At 40.8% G+C, this 23,606-nt stretch overlaps 1 protein-coding gene across 5 annotated transcripts in view; it reads left to right on the top strand.

Annotated features, from left to right (window-relative positions):
• Immp2l (inner mitochondrial membrane peptidase subunit 2) overlaps positions 1 to 23,606 on the top strand; it is an 815,753-nt gene that overhangs the window by 711,490 nt on the left and 80,657 nt on the right. The gene's annotated exons all lie outside the window — the stretch shown is intronic.

Below are 23,606 nucleotides of genomic sequence, written 5' to 3'. Positions count from 1 at the left end.
TCTCTCTCTCTCTCTCTCTCTCTCTCTCTCTCTCTCTCTCTCTCCTCCACATCAGAACCTAGCACACAGCAACTGTTTCAGCTCCATGCTTGGCTGTTGTGATGGTAATGGACTGACTCTCTGAAAGCGTAAGCAAGACTGCGGTTAAATATTTTTGTAAGAATTGCCATAGTCATGTTTTCTCTCCACACCAATAAACAGTGACTATGATGCACATGATGATCAAAAATGGTGGAGACACACAGGCAAGCCAGCAACAAAATAGAAAAAACTGGCTGTGTGCAGTGCCAATGTTGGAATTAAGTGTACAACAATATTTTGAGTTTGGGAAAAACTGTGTCCTCCATAGTTTGCTTGAATGCGCTTAATACTAAACGTTTGTGAGAGGATTAGAAGTGACTGGAATGTAAGTTTTAATTATTTCAGGACAGATGACTTGGTGAAGAGATCATTTCAAAGTGACCAATTCATGCATGTATTATAAAATTCTTCACAGGCAAAAGTACATCAAAGTTCCATATGGATATGATAAGACTGCACTGTAATAGACATAACAATAATTCCATCAATAAAGCTTCAAAGTCTACATATATATTTTTAAAGAATTTATTACTGTCAAATTTTGGTGTGATATCAATGAATATCTATATTTTTGGGAAAGGGCTATTAAATCGCATCTCTTTTGTCTGCCATTTGGTCATATTTCATCATATACAGAAACTCACAGAATTCAGTTTTCTCTATCATATGTGTCCCAGGTATTGAACTCAGGTTACCAGGCTTGAAGGGGAATGCAATCTGACCCATTTTGCCACCCATAATACACTTTTTGAAGAACCAAGAAATGTGATTGTGTAAACATATGTAAACTCATGTCAAGTGTATACACAAATATATTTTATAAAATAGACTTACGTCACTATGTAAAAAACAGATGGCCATTGGAAGAAAAGAAATTTTCTCCAAGCATCATTTTGAAAGGAAAAAGCCAATTCAATTTGAATAATGTTGGGAGATAAAGTATGCCAGTATCATTTCTTTTATTAATGAGTAGGGATACAAAAAAACTCAATAAAAATTACATTAAAAACTCATAAACATTGTTCAAATCTTCTTTTCCCATCAGTCTTATTCATAAAGCTGGCATTTCTATTTAAATGGTAAGTAATAAAATAGAATTTTATTTAGTGAGTCAAAAAACTCGGGGGCATTTGTTGAGGCCTTGGGCTGGGCTAGACTGGGAGTTAGGCCCGAGGCTGAAGTAAACAGGGAATTAAACATTCCTCTTCCTTCTGGAGTTTGATGGTTAGCAGAACACGCTGATACATAGATAAGCACTGTGAAAGGACAAACATACGAGGGAGCTTAGGTCAGAAAATTATGAATCCGGGCTTCTTCTCTCCTGAGTTATGTATTCTTCTAATCTTTTTATGCATCAGGAACTGCTGATGAATAAGGATATATTTATTATGAGGCCTTTTAAGGATTAGAGAAACTGTTAAGAGCACAAAGGCTGGAACTAAATGTCATCAGGTAAAATGTGCTTACCCTTAAACCTCACAAATGCAGAACACAGGGCAGGCCCTGGGAACTGGTGAGGCAACTTTCCTTAGAGCAGCCAGAGCTTATGGGAGGAGTTCCTGAGAGCAGGAGAGCTGCCTCTTTGTAGGCAGAGAAATTCTGACACATACACATTGGAAGAACTTGATGAACTATGGGGCTCTGTATATAATGTGTTCTATTAGTTAATTTTCCCATTGCAGTGACAATATGTGACAGAAACAACTGAAAGCAGGGTTTACCTGGCTAACCCTTTGATGATGCTGTGTCCTGGCAAGGAAGGTGGTGTGACAGAAACACGACTCATCCGAAGAGGAGGACTCTTCAGTCAGGAAGCAGAGAGCAGCACAGGCTGGTCTTAGCTGTGTTTCTCCTGTTTTGTAGGCTGGGATTCTATTTAGGATGGATCTTCCCAAGGCAGTAAGAGCAGTCTAGAAACCCCCCACAGAGTAGGGGGTTCTAGATCCTGTCAAGTTGACAGTCAATACTCATTATCACATTTGGCAAGACTGTGGCCTCAGGTTAAAAAAAAAAAAAAAAAACAAACAGTTGGAGTTACTTAATAGTCGTCAGTTAGGTAAGACCTTATGTATGCTTCAAATGATTAAAATCCTTAAGCATCAACTATATGAATGAAGATAAGTAGATCTGAACTTTGTTTTGGAGGTAGAACATACTAATTGTGTGAACATCTGGAACTAAGTGAGGGAAGAAAAAGAAACAGACTTTGAGATTTCTGCTTCAGGAAAGTGATTATTTGTATCGACGTGAGAAAAGTTAGACAAACCATTTCATTTGGATATTTTAAATCTGATGTGTCAGAACCTGAGCGAGGAGCTGTGGCCTTGAGAAAAGGTTTGAGAGTGCTAAACACTCAGACAGGAGTGGGATCCATGTCCCATAATTCCACCGTCCTGACTGTGTTACTTGCCCCTGTGTCTCTGATGTTAGTTGTCCCTGTGTGTTGATGTAAGCCTTTCTTGCTCTGTTAGGCACCAACAGCAGCATACCTTTGTATGTCAGAATCTTAGCTTTTCAAAAAGGAAACACAAGCCAAAATACCAAATGATCTTCACAGTTGTTTTAAGGGTCATATTTTTTTTTCTATTTGTGAATTCCCTTTAGTATATTACATACAAAACCCGAATTATTGAGGAATTAAATATTTAAATTAGATGAATGCCAGCAAACACAGTGCCATGAGTAAATTCATTGGTAAGGAGTTTACTTATGTCAAAGTAGACTATCATTTGTTCTGATTTAGCATAAGGCTAAGGAGTATGGGCTCTGATTCAAATTGCCTGAATCCAGGTATCAGCCACTTAGTGCTTTGACTTTGGGCAAGTTATTTAACCTTTTCTGTAAAATGGAACTAGAGTGTTACCTCACAGGTGATGTGAAAATGAAACACATGAATGTTTTAACGCACATAGAATAGTTGCTGATAAGTAAGGTCTCAGTGTACCCTTGGTTGTTTTACTGTCACTGACAGCAGTAGCAGCATCATAATCATTTATTATCATCAAATGGCAAAATTTTAGTGCAGGATGGATATTGGAGATAATCATTGGTTTTATAGATGAGCAAGGGGAGCCAAGGAAGGCTGGAAATAAAATGTTCAAGGATACACAGTTGGTGGGGACAGCAGTGAGGCCCCAGCACCTGTCAGCTCAGGGTGCCCCCTGTTGTTCCTCGGTAAAGTAGCCATGTGATTTTATAAATACATCAAATAAAATGCTTTTCATCTGGCAATCACCATGGCTTATAAAAAAAAAAAAAAAAAAAAAAAAAAAACTGACAAATCTCTCCTTCATTAATGAGTTTACCAATGGTTATAGGAACCCTCTTTAGAGACTTTAAGTTCAGCATGGACCATTGCATGGCTGTATTATAATATTCCTGATTTGTATGTGTATTCAGATAACAGCTATTCAGTAGTTATTCATTCAGCATAAGACTGAAGATGTCCCAGTGTTCATGGAAACAAGTCACCAAGATGCAACAGTTTTCTATGTGCTTTCAACTTAGTACTTTTTATTAAGTAGATTAAACTCATATCTTAGTAAATTTTCTTATTTTGTAAGTTTATAGTAAATATTTGACCTTAGGCTAAAGTTATTCAGTATTACCACATATCCAAAAGCATTGTGATATCATCACAGAATATTTAATAAATGATAATATTTAATAATAATCCTGGAGCATCACAGAAAATATTCTCACCTGAAAACCCCATACCAGTTGATAGATATGGACAGTGTTAATCAGGGACTTGGTCTGCCCATCAGTAGATTTGAATTCTTATTGCATTTGTGCAGTCTTCTGTAGGAGTTAGGGTTGAGAAATGGGGATAGGTTTTTATTATCTGCTCATAATAAGGTATACCAAATAAAATATTTGAGAATGTGACCAGAAACAATAAAAAAAGTGGTGGATTTTCAGGCCTCAATATGGAAAGCAAGGGAGAGAGGATAGATTAAATGAAACAAAGAGTTAAATAAGTAGTAGCTGCTCTGGAGGAAATCCTGGAATGGGTTTATATAACACACACGCTATCTGAATGTCCACAGGGCACCGTTTCTCATGGTAATTTGGCCAGTTCTGGCACATGCTCTTCCCTTCACCATGCATTACCAGCCACTGTCTCCACCCTGAGTTTGTATTTACCTCCAAAATATTTATTTGTTTTCTACAATAAGATGTTCAGTTTAGGAAAATTAGCAAGGCCTGTTTTTCCTTAAAACAAAACAAAACAAAATCACGCATTCTAAGTGTTCTCTGTGGCCGCTGCTCTGCGTTCTGTGGTCATGGAGGCTTGGCTGTGCAGATACTTCAACCCTCCTCTTTATTGTTTCTGGGACACCTCTGCCTGGACGTCACAGTGCTCCTCACGAGTCAGATGGAGACACCTCAGCCACATCTGCACGTCTGCATGGCACATGAGCATGAACTCCGCAGGCATTCTCATGACCACACCACACACTATCACCTTGGGCTCCAAAGATTTTCTCTACCGGTCCCACCTCCTTCCTGCTTGTAGGGTGTGTCCCTGAAGACTACGATGCTTTTCTTTAGCTCTCACAAACAGTGCCCGCCAGCGTACCAGAGCTTTCATGATCTGTACAGCCTTCTTCTCGATGCTTTTTATTTCATCATTCTCCAGAGCACCTGCCAGCTTCTTCTCACAGCTGAGCAATTACTGTTTGGTGTGGGTTTAGGAGTTTGCCATTCTCTCAGTGGTACTTGATGCTGCTAGAAGAGATAGACCATGTAATCCATTTCTGTAAGCTCGGTTATCGCCGTGAGGAGGAAATGGGTTTGGCGTCATAGTGAATTCCCATCAGCAAATCACACAGTGTGCCTTGATTTTGCTTTTACTTACACCTAGTTGTAATTCAGTTAAGTTTTACATTTTATTTTTTGTTCTTTCCTTCTACCCTCTTTTCCTTCCTTCCTTTTATTTTCTTTCATTTTCGACATGGTCTTGTTTTATAGCTCAGGCTGACCTTAAACCCCTGGCCATTCTGCCTCAGTCCCATGAGGACAGGTGTGTGCCACCATGCTCAGCTTAGATTAAGTTTTCACTCCAAGAAATCACTTATAAGAAATGATTCACATAATAATAAATTTTAATGCATATGGTAAATTCTTTTTTGTTGAACAGAAAATTGGGCTCTTCTGTTAAGTAAAAGACATACATTCAACAAGCAAAATAGTTATCAATTTGTGATAGTTTTTAGAAAAGTTATTTTAATTCTTGATATATATACAAACATATATATATATATATATATATATATATATATGAACTTGACATCTTTAGTTTCAAAACCTAAAATTATAAATTTTCACCTTCGGTATAAACCTCAAATAATGCTGCAAAGAAGTAATGACTTTCCTAATGGAAGAACCAGATCAAAAAATGAAATATGCTTGATTTTTTTTTTGGCTCAAATGAATTCAATGAAAAAGTGACAGTATAAATGAAAATTATTGAACAAAGTATAAAAACCAAGATTATTTATACAGTTAGAAAAACTCCGTGTGTATTGTTTTCCACTGAGTATCCTTTGATTCGGCGACACCCTTTTCAAAATATACTTCATTTGGTTAAAAAGGGTAGCATTGAGGCGTAGGCTGAGACTCCTTACTGAAGTGATGTCATACTGCTCGTGGTCTTGGAGGGGCATCTGTGAAACGAGTCACCAACATGAGGAACGTGCAGTACCATCTGAAGATGCCAGTTCTATGAGTTTGTATGTATTCTATAAAAATAGACCTTGCATTTGCTTAACTTGCTTTTTTTTAAAAAAAGAAATGAGGAGAGTATAAGAAAAGCATAACCTATATATAGAATCTTAGGTAAGGGGAGAAGAAAAATAAAATGTTATTGCAATCCCATTTCTTTCAGGGTGTGCCCTAATCTTAGAAGGTTTTCATTTTTGTGGACTATAATTATAAATTAATATAAGTAATCAAAATCATTTTCTTCTCCTCTCTGGCTCTTTCCCCACCACTTCCTTTATTTTTTTCACCCTGACTTCTCTCTCTCTTTCCATAACTGATTACAGATAGAAAGATGTGTATGCCTTTGCTACTCCAGACATGCAGTGTGGGGGCTTCTTCCGTGCCATAGGGCTACGCAGACATGGTCCTCACTCTCAAGGAATTTAACCTCCAACAGTCCAGAAGTGTCAGTCGCATAGCCACGTAGTGAATGAAAGCTTAAACGAATACCAACTATTAAGGGAAGAGTAAAGGGTGAGAAACAGTAGTTTTCTGCATTTCCGTTTAGAGTGTGTGATGTCCTTCTGTGTGAATGCGTGTGTGTATCTGTGTACTTGTGTGCAACACTGGTATATGCATGATGCACTGTGCATGTGTGTTTGGGGGCTTACAAATGGTTAGTTCCTGTACATGGGTACGTACTTTCAAATGCGGATACTGGGCAAGAGTGGCCTCTAGCAGTCAGCCTTCACATGCAGAGAGCTGCTTCCCTTTGTCGCCGGCTTCCGCCTTGTGTCAGTGACTGGAGATCTCAGTCCTGGTTCCCTACTCCGCCCCAAAATTCGAGATGTAATTGTAAAGATGTCCTGAGACTAGTTTTACTGTATTGGACTTTCTTACTAACTAAAGAAAACTTGATCCTAGAGCCTAGAAGATAGCGATGAAATGTGGTTCAGGTCCTGTGTGTGTAGTGTATGTATGTGTTCACATGAGTGCGTATGTACATATGGCTGTGCATGCGCATGTGTGAGCCCCTGTGTGTGGAGACCGGAAGTCAGTGTTGTGTGGCCTGCTGTGTTGCTCACTCTCTCAGTCTTTGAGGCAGGGTCACTCATGGAACCTGGAGCTGATTGATTCAGCCGTCATGGCTCATCCGTACTGGCTCATCTGTACACCAAGGCGCCGCCACGACCCCCTCTGCTGTGCTCAGCCTCTTACCTCGGTGCCAGAGATGAAGCTCAGGTCTTCCTGTTCACTTGTTTCTTTTCTCTGAGCTACCTTGCATGTCTCTATCCATTTTTTTCCCCATTTCATTCCTATGAGTGTTTAGGAATATTTCCTACTCCATAGAACATTTCTGAGGTGCTTAGTGATTATGAAGGAGCACGACCCCTAATAAGGCTGTACCTCCTTAAAACATTGTGTTTTTCACCTGCTATGCTGTGGCCTCCTATAATTCAGAACGTACTTCTTGGTGTATTACATGTTATTTTCTCTATTGGAAAGAAGACTGCCCAGTGATTAATGAAAAGGTAGATTAGTTGCTCTGAAATAGAAGGATGTAAAAATAACTGAGTAAAAAAAGAAAATAGGTTTGAAACGTGTCACTCTGTTTAAAAATTATGTGTAAACACACACTTCTGTATCAGTACACATAAATGCATATCCAGGCTTATTTTGTCACTAAACATGTATGCTACTGAGGTCTGGAAGGATATGTGTCAGTCAGGGAATCAGTGGTTATCACAGTGAGAGAGAACAGAATGTGGAAACATCAGCAAACTTCTCCGTGAACCATATTCAAGAACTGATGTCACTGGGGTAACACAGAGGCTATTCGCTATAACCAAAGGGCCAGGATGGTGCTAGCTCTCCCGTAGGCCCAAGGTACCAGAGTCTGTTCCACCTAAAGCACAGGAGACTCCACTCAAGCTGGATGCAGGTGACTGCCTGAGGGGAGACAGGAGGTGCTAATGCTGGGCAGCAAACACACCAAATGCTGGTGGCCAGTACTGTCCACATGCCAGTACATGTCCACTGTGGCCAGTACATGTCCACTGTGTTTATGTAGTGCTGTATTAGTCATTGAAACGCCGCGTGCAGTAAAGCTTAAAAACTAAATGCAAAAAGTGTCTAGAGTCTGAATCTAAACGAACTTCCTACAAATTAAACTAACCTACATGAAAATTTTGTGAGTAAAAAGAAACAAATAATAAATTAGAAAGTTGTTTGTTATCCGCTTCACCTGTACAGATGCTTGGGCTGAATGAGACCAGTGTGCCGCTTATAATAAATCGCTTTCTCTTATATTTGTTTATGAATATATTACCCTTTATCACATTCCTCACCAGACTAGTGCTTGACATTAAGGCCGATTTGACTTTTAGGACTGTCTGTGACATCTTCTTTATTAGTTGTGAAGGTCACTTTAGAATTGGGAAAGTGAATTTTTTGTTTATTAAACCTTATGATAGCTTTGGATTCCTTGAGAAAAACTAAAGGATTTTACAGTGCTGTAGAAGCAGAGAAAATTACTACGATGTAATAATGTTTGCTCTTTTCCTTAAGTCAAGTCAACAAATGACCAGTAAATTTTACTGGATTCATTACCCAACCATAATTACTTGGGAAATAAATAAAGAGCAGCTGAGGGCAAAGGGTTTGTCCCACCAGAAGCCAGAGTATCTTACTGTCATGTTGATGCTTCTCTTGCCACCCCCGGGGAGGTGTGGATGTGCTACCTTGCTTACCTGTGACAGCAGTGCTGGTAGATGCAGCCCCTAGCCAGCCAGCTTTCCGTGGAAACCTAAACTTGTGATGACGTTGACTCAGGGACCTCATGGCCTTATAACTGAAGTTTTAGAGATGTGGTAACATTTCCCAGAAAACCACACATTTGATACCCACACAATGCCTTACACCTGCTTCTTAACACATCAAGGATCTCTCAGCCTGGGCTAGCGCCTCTCAATCAGCCCTGGGCCATCAGCTTCTCTCCCCGAGCTTCAAACTGCTGCCACGGTGAAGCATTTAAGCACAAAGACCACGGAAAGCCCGTTAAAGTCTTTACTAAGGCCGGAGTACTGACAGACATCTTAAACATTCTTTCCCGCGGTCTGCTCTGCCCTCTTCACAGCTGTGTAATCGCTGGCCTAACGAGAAGGAAGGCCTGTGTTTCCTAATGAGTTCCTAATGGGTTAAAACAAGTTCCATTAGAAACACATGCTTCCACAGTTTAACCAATCATGCTCTCATTCTGTTGCCGCAGGATTCTCTGACGGAGAAATAACATGTTAAGAAGGTTTACTCATTGCGCCAGGTGCCTTGTCAGGAACCATCTATGAATTTTCTTGTATTCTCTTCTAGCAGAACAGTGACCCATGAATTAGATGCAAGCGTGATAGCGTTTAATCAGGTAAAGAGGCACGTGAGAGGAAAGGAAGTAACAGGAACTTGGTGCGATGGATGGAGCATAGTCCCCGCACATCCCTCGCGGATGAGACTGTAAGGCCGCAACTTCAGGGCCAGCCTGGGCTACAAGCAGAAGAACCCATCTCAGAAGAGTGAGATCTAAGCTAAGAATAAGAAACAGTTTTTATCTGTCAGCAGGAAAGCAAGAGAAGCTGTCGAGGTGCGGCTACGCGGTCACCCATGCTAGGTGGAGGGCTTGGGAAGTTGCTGCTGGCGACCAGCTCCCGAGAGCTGGTGCTCTTACTCTCATTTCAGAAAGTGACTATTTTGCTAATATTCTGTGACGGTCATGGGAATGAAAACGGTGGGCAGAGGTGCGCAGTGTGAAAGAGAAACAGTGGTCCTACCCATTTGGGTTGCTTTGAGCTTATCACCTGATGATAGGGCCTCAGAATGTATTTCTTTCTGATGAATCATGTTGCTTCTTGAAACTCAGGAACTATCCAGTTGATAAAACAACATATTCCCCCCTTAAAAGAAATACAGTGATTTGTTAATTTCCATTTTCAAGTTCTTCATTTTAACACTTGACTTAAGTCTTTAAAGTGTTTTAAATATAGAAGTAAATGGTGTTTGCCTAAATGGTCGCTTACTAAACATAATATCTATCTATCTATCTATCTATCTATCTATCTATCTATCTATCTATCTATCTATCAGTTGGGCCTATCTGCTATTAATAACATGTGCAATCTTGTCTTTTGACATGATTGTTTGGGTCATGTGAGCTTTATTTAATGTCGAGGTAAGGAGAAGGCTTTGAGTACCATTGCTGGGCTCAGAACAGCTTTGTGGGATCAGTTCTTGCCTCCTTTTATATGGATTCTCAGTGCTGGCTTTGTCGCAGCAACTAGATTTATCCATTGGGCCATTTCACGGACCTTTGGTTTTGCTTTTTGAGGCAGCATCCAATGTAGCCCAGGCCACCCTCTAGCTCCCTGTGTAACTCAGGCTAATCCCTGGCGCCATCTCCTGGGTGCTGGGATTGTAACCTCAGGCAGGCACCAGCGCTCTGAGTTCCAGCGCAGTCTTTTCAGTCATTTCTCAGTCTAACAGTATTTAATTAACCCAAATCACAGTTATGAAGTTAAGAAAAACACTGATCCGATTTACTCTCTTATCTATGATCAGAAACAGCAAAGTGCTTGGCATTTTGGTCTTCTCGGCAGCCATCTAACAGGTCAGTGTGTGGCTATATGTTTATGTTCACAACAGACGCCATGTTTGTTCTGGCCGTAATCTGGAAGAGGGCTGAGTACGCTTCCACAGGACTTGGTTGGTTCTAGAACTAAAATTTTGTCTTCTCCAGTGGGGTAAACACAGCGTTATGACCTACAGGATATTAACAAGTCAAGCCCACTTACTCGCTAGTATGACTTTGCTCTCTCTCTCTCTCTCTCTCTCTCTCTCTCTCTCTCTGCTATCCCACTGGGCTTCTATCTCCTTTCTACCAAAGCAAGAATAAATGATGTGGGGTTGAAATGGTAATTGAACTTCACTGTGCATTTTTATTGGACTGGATTACAATGTGTTAAGTTGCCACATGAAAGAGGAAAAATGAAGATTAGCAGTGATTTTCAAGTACCTCCTTTGGGAGAAGGTGATCTCTGCTTCTTCCATTCAGTACAGTTTTCAGAGAAAGTAAAACTTTTGATGATGTCGAGGAGGATTATGAATCATGACACCCATAATTGAAGTTTCAGGGAGATTTAATTATATTGTTGGTGTGGAGGATCCCACACAGAACCATATTTAGGCACAATTTCCCGAAGCGTTTCATTCAGTTCTGGTGTCTGTGCATTTCTTTTCAACTCCGGTAAACACGCAGAGCTTCCGAATGTTTCTCCCTGATAGATGCAGAGAGCATTTAAGCTAACACTCAGCTGTTTGTTTACCATGTTTTCAAACTTTTTCCAGTTCTGCTTAGTATTCACTGAGATGGTGCGGAGGCGCCATCTGCACCACAGCTGCACAGGGAATACCTTCCGCTCCTCTTTTCAGAAGGAGCCAAATGCCCCTGCGCACAGCCTCGGCCAGTTGCTTGGGTCTGACGCCGTATGTTTTCTATGGTATCCTGGAGCTAAGGCAATTAATGGCGCAGAAGATACAGTTAGCCTTTTAGCAACTGACTGCGTTCATTTATCCAGGGCTGCCTAAAACAAGGACACTCTCGGTTCCTTCCCCGTATTATAGTTTCAGCCTGAGCACTGGAAATGTGGGGTGGTCGCAGATACGCTGGGGTCCTGCCTCTTGTGGTCCTGCCTCTTGTGGTTGCACTAGTTTACGTGGCCTTCTGTAACCCCCACATTCCTAAGTGTGGAACTGAGTGCCAGCACACACATGTAAACATTACTGTCCAAGAAACGTATTCAGTTAGATTCCGTAGTCTGTAGCAGACACAGAACAGAAGTATGAGGCAAACTGGACCATGTTGCACCTTGCTGGCCTTACCTTGGCTGTCTTTTTTTTTTTTTTTTTTTTCTAGGTTAAATTAAAAACCTTTTTGAAAATCCTCTAGGAAAGTCACAACTTCTTCCCCACAACACCCCAGGCCATGTCAGGTCAAGAAATCATGGTAATTGCAACAAAGACATTAAGCCAGCACCTGTCACCAAGTAGGGCAGCAGTTACGTTGATTTTCCCTGACTCAGATCTGGCTTGAGGGAAGGCTTTGAGTGAGTCAGTGGCTTAGCCTTGGGTTGATGTTCCTGAGGGTTACAGAAACTGCATACAGAATCGAAAATCTGCTGTTCTCAGGCAGGGTGACGATCTGAGTAACGACAGCATTAAGGAGAAGGTGGAGAGACAGTTGTAAAGGTTTCTGTAGGAACAGTCATAGCTGTACTCTCATACACAGGTATGTCTGCATTTGTGTGTATATATGTGTGCACAGATCCTCCCGCATTGTTGTTTAATAAATAATCATTGTTTTCATGTGAGTATGAGCAATATATTTTAAACTAGCAAGCATTTATGTGTTAAAAAACAAAAAAACAAAACTCTCTGTATCTGGATAACTAGGAGAAAATCCCACCATCAAGCACAGAAAAATTGTTAAGAAGTAGGAATATAGCCGCACCTTGGTAGTTCTCCTTATGTTGGAGATGGACACAGCAAACCCATTTTTTTTTTCCTTTAAGAAATATCTATTTCAGACACATATTCAGATTGACTCTATGTCAAATTAAGAAATATTTTGGGGGCTGAAAATCAGAACATGGGCATTGTATTTGACCAAGTGGAGCTAAGTGTATCAGCTTTAGCATGGAATTAGAACCTGCTCAAAGAACAAAGCTTCCCAGAGAGGAACTCAAAATAGGCATCCACTAAGACTGTGGAGAACTGGACCATATGTGGTTCACACAACAAGCAATTGAGGTTTGAAGCTGAAGACCCAGAACCATCTTTCTGAAACCAACCAATGAATCATGTGCAGTTGGCGTCTGATTTCCTGATCACAGGGCAGTTTCTCCAAAGGAAACAGTTATCGATCCTCTGAGTGTTTTTTCCCCCCTCGGATTCTTCTGTACTTTCCAGCCTAATAAAGATTTTTCTCATCTTCCATATCACCATTTTCTGAATATGCTGGAAAATTTCAGAGGGGGGTAAAAAAGAAAGCACTTGAATTGGATCATATTTTTATATTAGAAAGCTAACTGGGAATTTAGCAGTTGTAGATGTGAGCCTAGAAATATTTCATTATCTTAATTGCTATTTTAGTGTTCGGCTTCCCTTTAATTGGATACTTTTTTTTTTTAAGCCAGCCACCTCTTAGATTTTTTTTTAAGATTGTTAAATATTCTTCATGCTTAACATAGAATGAAGAGGATTATATAACCATCAGGCTCTAGGCTGGAATGCTTTAGAAAGCATGGATAAATCCTCTCAAGTAATCAGCTTAATGCTATCTTGGATCTATACCATAGCTTCCTTCTGTAACCTTTACTCTATTTTAATGGATTTTATCATGTTAATCTGCAGATGTTTCTTTCTGTAAGTTAAAAAGATGAAAACCATATCTGCCTTGGACACAGTGAAACATTACAGTATATTGAAGTCTCAGCTGAATCAGTCAAATTGGTTAGTAACAAACTTTGGAGTCAGAAATGAACCACCTCCTCTTGACTTCTGTCGACATTTGGGCCCATTGCTGTAAACCCGGTATCTGCCTTACATTGTCTTGTATGGTGAGTTTACGAGCTCATATCACCCACCAGGAAACTTCTGTGACCCACCACAAGCCTCCCTAACTAAGGATATAGTCTTTTCTACCTAAATGTAAAACAAGGTACCCAGTCCAGTCAACTCACTGACTTACTGAGGTAAGGCTTTTACCATGCTGGCGAGGGCTGATCCAAGGAGAGGACTTGACTAGCCACTGAGAGTCATCTAGATATTGCTAAATACAGAACCCTCTGGGTATTTTTTATTTGGTATAAAGGGTTTAGCTATGTACCACTTAATTAACTAATAAAGTTTAGAAATGCTTTGAGTACTATGTACAATAAAACTAAATAAAGTAAAAGTGAAGCTGGAAATATAACTCAGTGTGTAGATTGCATCTCTGATGTGTACAAGGACCTAGATTCAGTCTTCACTGCTTGAGAAAGAGAGCAAAAGTTAGAGAGAGAGAGAGACAGAGAGAGGCAGACAGACAGAGAGAGAGGACAGAGAGAGAGGGGAGAGAGAGACTTAATTGTTGATTGGTATGGGAAACTCTTATCCACCATGGGTGTCACTATTCCCTAGGCATCCAGATGGCCCTGGGCTGTATAAGCGGGGAATGTTAGCTGAGCTTACATACAGGCATCGTGGATGCGTTGACTTTCCTATGCTCTCCACCGCGGCTGTGCTGTGACCAGCTGTCTCAGCCTCCCTCCCCTGCAGCTTCCCTGCAGTTGTGAACCATAATCTGGAATTGTAAACTAAGTACGCTCTGCTTCTCCCAAGCTACTTTTGTCAGGATCTTTTATCACGGCAACAGAAATCAACTAGGACAACCAGCATCATTCTCATCTACGTATGACTGAGCACAGGACACAGTTGCCCATATATAAATGTGAACCTCCTACCGACTGGGTTAGGGTATGTGGTTTTAATGCTTGACTACATTTCTGAAGGCAGTACCAATGAGGACCAGAAAGCCCCACTGAAACTTGTGTAAAACTATAGCAGAACTTTAGCTTCCAAGTCACCTCAGCCTGTGTCACTGTCAGTCTGCCTAGCCATCTGCAGCGTGTCAAGGTAGTTGTAGGTGGCTGTTGTATAGCAAGTCAACACAGGTAGAGTGTCACAATGCTACCCTGTAATTGCTTCCAAAAATATATGCAATATTCTTTGCTAAAACGAATAAAAGCACCTTGCTTTTAAAAAACAAAAAAACAAAAAACCATTGCACAGGAAACCTCACCATGATGAAATATTAATTACCTGAATATTAAATACCTAAACATTTTCATTAGGATCAGTACATAAGCTTTCTGGGAAGAAATTGTGGTTCCTTCAAAGAACTTTCTTTCCCAAGGGTTAGTAATTAGTATCTACCGGTTACACACTGTAACTTTCTATTGGTTTCCTCTTACTGCTTAAAAGCACACCTGCACGTTTTCCAAATTTTTGGTCCATTTCCATTTTAACTCGAAAGATTCCCCATGGTTCAAATTATCTTACACAAGAGACACATGTCACTTAATGAGATGGACCCAACTGAGCGATGGGGGAGGGGCTTGATTACTTGCTCTATGAAATGTCCTATTTAATTAAAAAAAAAAAGCTTATATTCCAGTTGCCTCTGCTTCCTCTCACTTTCTCTTATGTACTTTGTGTTTATTGATGGTCTTCTCTATTAGTTACATGTGGCGTTCATGGAAAGTGCAGCCACTTTAATCTATGAGTTTATAAATGACAGGAAGATAAGGATTATACCAAAGCAGTTTCCTTTTCCAGGTACTAACGCGCCACTTTAAAATAATCAAGGAAATATCAATAAATATTTTGTGAAAAGCAGGTATTATTCTAGAAAACCTTTAAAGTGGACAGTTTTACAGTAAATCATGTAGCACAGTTTCAGAGAACTCTCCTGGAAGTGGATTTTACAGCCCCATCCTCATGGTCATGAGGCAACACACTGGAGGGCTAGACTGGCTTCCATCTCTGCCAGACTGGCCGTGGTTGAGTCCCTTGAGCTGAGGCAGAACCTCAGTGGGTGGAATTAGAATTTAGATGAAACCCCTAGTTGCCAACTAATGAACCAGCCCTTGGCCTCAAGTGTCTGTGACTTTGCTTAAAGATGTTACAACTGAGCAGTTTCTATCTTTAGTTTCTATCTAAACTGACTGATGGCAAATTATCTTCTTTGACCTTTTCTCCAGAAATTATATAGCCCTGAAACACAGGTAAATCCAACCTAAGTATATTATCCTTTACTGAAGTATTTGGACAATTATATATCAGTGCCAAGAGAGGAGATATGCTTTCTAAAACAACTTCAATGATATAAAATAAGTAGTCTTATCCTCCTTATTTTAAAAATAACCTAACAGTATAAAATTTTTTTTAATTTTATTTTTCTTTTTAGTTACATTTTGTTAACTCTGTGTCCCAGCTGTATCCCGCTCCCTCATTCGCTCCCCAACCCCACACTCCCTCCCTGGTCTCCTCCCTGCCCCTTTCCAAGTCTACTGATAGGGGAGGACCTCCTCCCCTTTAAAAATTTTAAGGAATCCTCAATAAATTAGTTTTAAGAATATGAAGGAAGGGCCTACAGCTGGGATACAGAGTGAATAAACTAATTAATATAAACAAATAAAAATTTAGTAAGAAAAAAAGAGAACATGTCCTGGCTAGAGACTCAGAACACAAAGCAAGGTATTCGTGGAATTTTTCTTTAATGGTATTTCTTTTCATTTTTAGTAGTTCTTTGAGAATTCATATTGTATATTTTGATCAAATTTCCCCATTCCTCCCAGATTGAATAGTCATTAAAGTTCCCTTTCACTTGCTTTTCTGGAATGATTGTTGTTCTTTTTAATAATGATTTTACTTTATTTGTTAATGTTTTACTTTAAGAACCTCATACAATATATTTTGAGCATATTCATCCCCTTGTCCTGTCTTCTGAATCCTCACCCATATCCCTACCCACTCAACTTTATGTTCTCTCGATGATGATGATGATGATGATGATGATGATGATGATGATGATGATGAAGCACTTTGGGTTGTCTGACTATTTCTGGTCATGGGGTTTGTCCTAGAATGTGGTCAGTATTTCAGTTGTAACACAACTGAGAACAACTGACTTCGCCTAACCCAGCAGCAATGAACTACCAATAGCTCCTTGACTAGAGGTGGGAGCTCATGCCCACCTCCTTTCTGCGATGCTACATTTGTTTGGATTGAGCTTGTGAAGGTCTTGCACTCTGTTACTTGCAGTCTATATGCCTCCTCATGGTTGTGTCCGGAAAACATTGTTCCCTTGAATTAATTCACAAGCTCTGGCCATTGCTAGCATTCTGCCCCTCAACCACTTGGATCCTTGATCCTTAAGAGGAGGGTGTTGCAAGATATTTGATCACACTGTGAGCCCCGAGAGTGCACTGGAAAATCCTGTTTCTTGTTGTGGTGTTTCTCAGCCCTAGCACATACCTTTAGTACAAGAGCTTTCTGTTAACAGGATTATACATGCTTTAGCACCCTCCGGAGTCTCATAAAAATACTAAGGTAGAATCTATAATATGAGCACAGAGGACCTGGTGCAGGCCTTTCTGCCTCCTTTTGCATGAGGTTGCCTGAGCTTTGAGTGAAGGAATTTGAGAAAGGCATCCCATTTTAGGTTGAATGTTCCAAGGTCTCTCACTGTCTGTATAATGTCTGGCTGTGGGTCTCTATATTTGTAACCTTCTGTTGCAGGAGGAAGCGTCCCTGATGGTAGGCACTCACTAATCTATAAGAATAGGAGAATACCATTAGTAGTTATTTTATCACTATATACATTTTTTTTTTTTTTGCTCAGTAGTATTTGGTTTTACTGTAGGTCCCTGGGCTTTCTAGTCTTAGATTCATGGTCACCCAAGCAGTGTTGGATATGGATTCCATCTTGTGGAGTGGGTGCTAAGTCAAGTCAGACATGGGTTGGTTTCTCCCACAGGCTTTGTGCCACCATAGGGTAGGGATACCATATCTGGTGGGCAGTACACCATTACAGATAGAAGGTTGTGGCTAACTTGCTGTTTACCTTTCTCTTTTTCCGGTGTGCTGAGTACCTTCTAGTACCAAAGACCCTGCAATACAGGGGGTGAAAGGCACTACCTTTTTTAAAATAAAACTTTAATCTTTTTTATTAATTTATTCTTTCAAATGTTACATCCCAAACACAGTTCCCCCTTCCTCCTCTCCTCCCAATTGCCCCCCTGCCTTTCCCTCCTCATCCACTCCTCCTCTGTTTTCCTTTGGAAAAGGGCAAGCCTCCCAAGGATCTCAACTAAACATGGTTTATCAAGTTGCAATATTTAGGCACCTCCCCTCATAGGAAGGTTGGACAAGGCAACCCAATAGGAGGACATGGGTCCCAAAACCAAGCAAAAGCATCAAAATCAACCCTCCCACCCCTGCTCCTTCTGTTTGGAGTCCCACCAAAACACCAGCTACACAAGTATAACATATATGGGGAGAATTTATCTTAGACCAAGCAGGTTCTCTGATAGTTCAGTCTCAGTGAACCCCTGTGAGCCCAGGTTTGTTGAGTCTGTGGGTTTTCTTGTGGTGTTTTTGACCCCTCTGGCTCCTACAATCCTTCCTCTTCATCTTCAACATCATTCCCTGAGCTCTGCTTAATGTTTGACTGTGGGTCTCTGCATCTGTTTCCATCAATTGCTGAATGAAGCCTCTCTGATGACAGTTGGGTTAGGCACCAATCTATGCGAATAGCAGAACGTCGTTAGGCCTCAGTTCATCGGCTTTTTTTCCCTACTCATGTTTGGTTCTATCCTAGGTTTCTGAGCCGTCTGGCCTCTGATTTCTGATCCTCCAGGCAGTGTCGGTGGTGTGCTTCTTCCTGTGGCCTGGGTCACAAGATGGGCCATTCATTTGTTAGCCACTCCCAGAATCTTTGTGCCACCTTTACCCTAGGACATCATGCTGGCAGGACAAACTGTGGATCAAAGGTTTTGTGGCTGGGCTGGTGGCCCAGTCCTTCCACTGGAAGTCTTGGCTAGTTCAGGCTCCCTGTCTCCCATTACTAGGAATCTTACCTAGGGCCACCCGAATAGATTCCTAGTAGTTTCCACTGCACTAGGTTTCTATCTTGTCCCCGAATTGCCCTGTAATTTGCTCACTTCTTTTTTGAGTTGTTTGTCAGTGAGGTCCCACAGACTCTCACCAAACACAGCAAGCTATTTCCAGTGCTGTTGGAAACTCTTCAAAACTTGATGGCGAGACCTCGCTGCTGAGGACACCACACATTGTGCCACAGAACGTGGATAAATCCAGCTCATTTCTCAACTATGATGCATGTTATCTCTAGGGCTAACACGGAAAGAGCTGGAGGACGCTGTTCAGCTGGTTTGCATGTGGGTGATCTCTTCTATCAAGTTGTTTTTTTCCAGGCACATCCAATCTCAGCAGCCTCCAGGCAGGAAGGCCACCTGAAACAGTGGGACCCTGCTTCAGAGACTAAACAAAAGAGTCAAAACAACAAAACATAAACCCAACAACTCCCTCCACATCTCCAAAATCAAACTTATCTCCTGATTATAAGCTTCAAAATGTGTGTATAGTAAGTGTCCAATTAACCAACACAGGAGTCTGTACTCTGAGCATTCTTGGCAAATACTTCAACCTTGAATTGAATTCTCTCCAACTCCTGCTGATATCATCCAAAGAAAACAATTGGTATTTGAAATTAATGGTGTTCCCCACTTACATTTTTCCAAGTTTCTTTTTATAATTCAATGAGTTCCCAGAAAGCCACAAACTTAATTTCTAACGAAATGATTTTTTAAGTTAGCCTGTTAACCATTCTTTTATTTTTTTTATAAAAAGTTAGTGAAATATCAACTCATAGAAACTCTGTTTTTATCATCTGCAAGAGATTATTGATGCCATTGTCAAGTTACTCAAAGGTCTTTGTATTCAAACTCCTGTTATGTGAGTTTATCCATGAAAAGGTTTTCTTATAGCATAGTTCTATGAAAATATCTTTTTCTCCAAATTGTATTTTTTAAGTTGTTCACAAGAATAGAATAAGTATTTCTTTTTCTTAAGTGCTAGGAGACTAAGAAATAAGTATTGTGTCCAATTGAAATTTCCATTTTTCTAGAGTTCTGTCTCCTTTTTATATGATTTTGAATCTCTTATCACATTAACCCTAGCTCTTCTATTATAAATTGTTATCCTTCTTTTTACTAGAAGTTGAGTGTATATAATTTACTAATACATGAATGCTGGAAATTCATTTATCCATTCCCCCTTTTACATGCTTTACCTTATGTGATCTCCTTTGGGCTGGGCTGCAAGAGAGCTTTATGCAAATGAAGTACATCATCCACTTTAAGGGAGTTCCCCGTTTGATTCCTTTTCTTGTTCTATCTCTTGCCAACAACAGAAAGTGTTCAGAGAAATAGGCTACCAACTAACTGCCTCTTGTTTTAATTATTATTCAGGCCCGATTTATTCGACTATTTCAAAAGTAAGATGACTCTTACTTATCTGACTGGTTAATTACAGAACCTAAGTTTTTAAATGTTCATCTGTCTCGTCCCACCATTTTGTCCCAGTCTGATTAGAATCATGAATTCAGTATTATTTTAATAGATACAAATTTGTCAAAAACTCTATAAACTCTGACCTTCAATTCAGAAAATGAGAATGGTCTGGGGAGACTGGAAGTTTGAAGAGAGTGCAAGGAGCCTTGGGCAGATATGACATAGTTTATTTAACAGCACAGAAGCCATGGTTCGGGCAGACACTAGCAGGCACCCTGCAGACACGTGCACTCAGGCAGCCTGGCGCTTGCAAAGGTGAAGGCATCACATGACTTGAAGGACATGTTCATGCAGAATCACAGGAAAATGACATCCTGCCACAAACGGTTTTACAGCGTGTGACATCACTGGTTACTCCCGACTCCTGCACATAGAGTGTCAGCACCTTCAGCTCATTCATAATCCCCCGAATGTCGCTGTCAGCTGTGTTTCCGGCTGAGTCATACAGGGTACCTGCATCAGTTCCGTGCTGCCTCGGCCTTACGTGGCCCTTACAGGCCTCAGTTCTCATCAGAATCCGGACCGTTCAAAGGCAGCTCATATCTGACTAACCGCAAAGCATATTCCTTTTCTTACACTGGACTTGTTTTTGTGTTAATAGATATTATCATTCTAATTTGCCCTCCGACATTGTAAGCTATGGTGTTTTTTTTTTTTTAACTCCTCCTCATTTTTTTTTTTTTTAAGTTTTCATAAGTAAATGCAGTAATTCACTTTATATCGATTTGAAGTACTTTGGCACTTCCTGCTGACCTGACACTTATTTTTATGCACACCGACATGACACTTATTCTATACTGTCGTGATTGAAACCGTCCATGTGTTTTATTTCTGTCAGTAGACCTCAACTCCTGTCGGGTCATGGATTACTTTCCAACTTTCAGAGGAACGGAACTTTTCTCATGGTGGAGAACTAATGAATACCACCAGAATGGAGAAGCCAGTTCCCGTGTTTGCCCCAGACCTGGACAGTGACTTGTACTTTTACACTAGCACCTCCCTTGTTCACTCCTGTAAGTGTGAGCTGTGACTCCACAGAGATGCTTTATCTCACTGACTAATTTGTTATTCATCTTTATTCAGGTTTTATTTGATTTTTTGAAAATGAGATGAATTTTATCTGTTCGAATCAGTTAATTACAGCGAGAAAGGATTGGGACATTAAAAGCATGCTTTAATTCACCCTAAAAATAATTTTGTCATTAATGTTTTATCATTGAATAAAGGCCATTTCTCAAAAACCAATATTATTTCCCCCCTCAAGCTGTCTCCAGCAGTTAACAGTAAAGGCTACCATGTGTTTTTAGTGAAAGTTCAAATTTGGTAGAATGTTTTATTCAGGAAATTTTTCCTAGTTTGTTGAAATAAGATAGTAATAAGGTCATGATAATTTAAGATGCACTGTAGACATTTTGTCTGTGCTGAGACAGAAATGGTATCCTCTGAGTGAAAGGGTCATGAGAGCTACCCTCGCTCTTACCATGCAGGCTGGGAAGCACACCTCTCCAGATCCCTGCCCTTTAGAACCTGCACCAGAATTGTTTGTTCACAGGGAGCAGGGAAATGAAGCCTGCATGTACTCCTTCAGAGAGGAGGAAGATCTGAGCCACTTTTTATTGCCTTTTTCTTTTCCTGCTGCAGTTCAGACACTTAAAATGCAACAGGGAGCTGACTAATATGGGTTAAAGCATTTCGGTACAGTATGTCTGTCCTGCAAATGTGCTTCTTTTTCTGGTAACACTTTGTACATGTTCTTGGTTACTTAACCATGTTTTGAAAGTGGGAAGGCCATCTTTCCATGTCCATTCCTGCAATATTACCTTTTGGGGTAACTAGAACTGCGAGTTATAAAACCAGAGTTCCTGTTGACACGCAGCATCTGTTCGTATTCTTTGTTATCTAAGCTTAAACTTCTTCCTCTTCCTTTTTAATATAGTCTGTGATATAACATACGGCATATTTTTAGTATTTGGGGTAAATCAAAATAGGGTAAGAACTCAGTCAATGGTGTTTTAGTAAAAAGTTTTGGCAGAATCTGTTGCAGGCAGATGCAGAGATTAGCCCAGGTTCAAGATCTTTACTGGGTCTCCTTGGAGTTTGGGGATCCCAGTGGAAGAAAGGGAGGAAAAATTGTGGGAGCCAAAAGGGTTAAAAACACCTGGCGAGCGCAGCCTGTGTAATTTTTTTTTTTTTTTTTTTTTTTTTTCTTTTTAGTTACATTTTCTTAACTCCGTGTCCCAGCTGTATCCCGCTCCCTCATTCCCTCCCCAACCCCACACTCCCTCCCTGGTCTCCTCCCTGCCCCTTTCCAAGTCCCCTGATAGGGGAGGACCTCCTCCCCTTTCATCTGTCCCTGTTTTATCAGGTATCTTCAGGGCTGGCTGCAAAGTCCTCCTCTGTGGCCTAACAGACTGCTCCTCCCCTGGGGGGAGGTGTCAAACAGCCTTCCCTTGAGATCCTGTTAGAAATAGTCCGTGTCCCCCTTACTTTGGAAAACTACTTGGTTACTGAGCTACCACAGGCCACATCCGAGCAGAAGTTCTAGGTTATATCCATAGATGGTCCTTGGTTGAGTTTCAGTCTCAGAAAAGACCCTGTGCCCAGATATATTTGGTCCTTGTAGAGCTCCTATCCTTTCCATATCATACTAACTTCCCTTCTTTCATATGATTCCCTGCACTCTGCCGAGGGTTTGGTTATGAGTCTTAGTGTCTGCTTTGAAACACTGCTAGGTAGAGTCTTTCGAAGATAATCAAGAAAGTGGACACAGGCGAAGGTGATTAATCCTCATTTAGAAAGACAAATGGGATGTGCCTTGAACTTATGACAGGAGTCTACCACAAAAGGCAGCCTGTGTAATTAACTAAGCAGGGTTCATGGGACGTACAGAGACCTGCGTTTTCGGTCCTCTGCCTGTATGTTATGGTTAATTGCCAGGTGTTTGGGGAGGGAACTCCTGACAATGGAGGGGAGTGTCGCTGACTCTTTTGACTGCTCCCGGAGCCTTTTCTTTCTACTGGGTTGCCTCACCCAGACTTGATATGAAGGCTGTGCCTAGTTCTAGTGTACCTTGTGGTGCTCTGTTAGGCTGGTGTCCCTCAGAGGCTGCTATTTTCTGGGGATGGGGGGATGGGATGGGAAGCGGATCTGGGGAAGAAGGGAGGCAAGGGAACTAGGAGTACATGGAGGGGAAGCTGCCTCGGGGATGTGTTGTATGAGAGAGGAATAAATAAATAAAAATTTAAAGCTCTCGCTGGAAATCGTTTCTGAAAGGCAGAAGTAAAGGTTTTTGAAAATGAAGAGATAAAGAGGTGGTCAAATGTGCTTTGCCATTTTGCACTGGTGCTCTGGAAAGAGCACTGCAGCAGGAGTCAGGAAGAAGGCTCTCTTGTGCCTTCTGCCTGGATTCCTCTTGTACTTTGGACATGCCAGGGAAGCGCAGGTCAGTTTCAAGTCTGTTCACTATTGCTGTTTCTAAAATTAAGACTCTTGACAGCGGTGCTCCCTTCCGAGGTTAAGAAAAGCCTCCTACTGCGCACCCCTGGACTTTGTCTGGACTTACAGCCACTTCTTGATTGTTGATTA

Source organism: Psammomys obesus, unplaced genomic scaffold, assembly GCF_907164565.1.
Source record: "Psammomys obesus unplaced genomic scaffold, mPsaObe1.curated_primary_1811, whole genome shotgun sequence".
Taxonomy (NCBI): domain Eukaryota; kingdom Metazoa; phylum Chordata; class Mammalia; order Rodentia; family Muridae; genus Psammomys; species Psammomys obesus.
The sequence above is the reverse complement of the archived record's forward strand: the minus strand, read 5'-3'. Positions and strand labels throughout refer to the sequence as shown.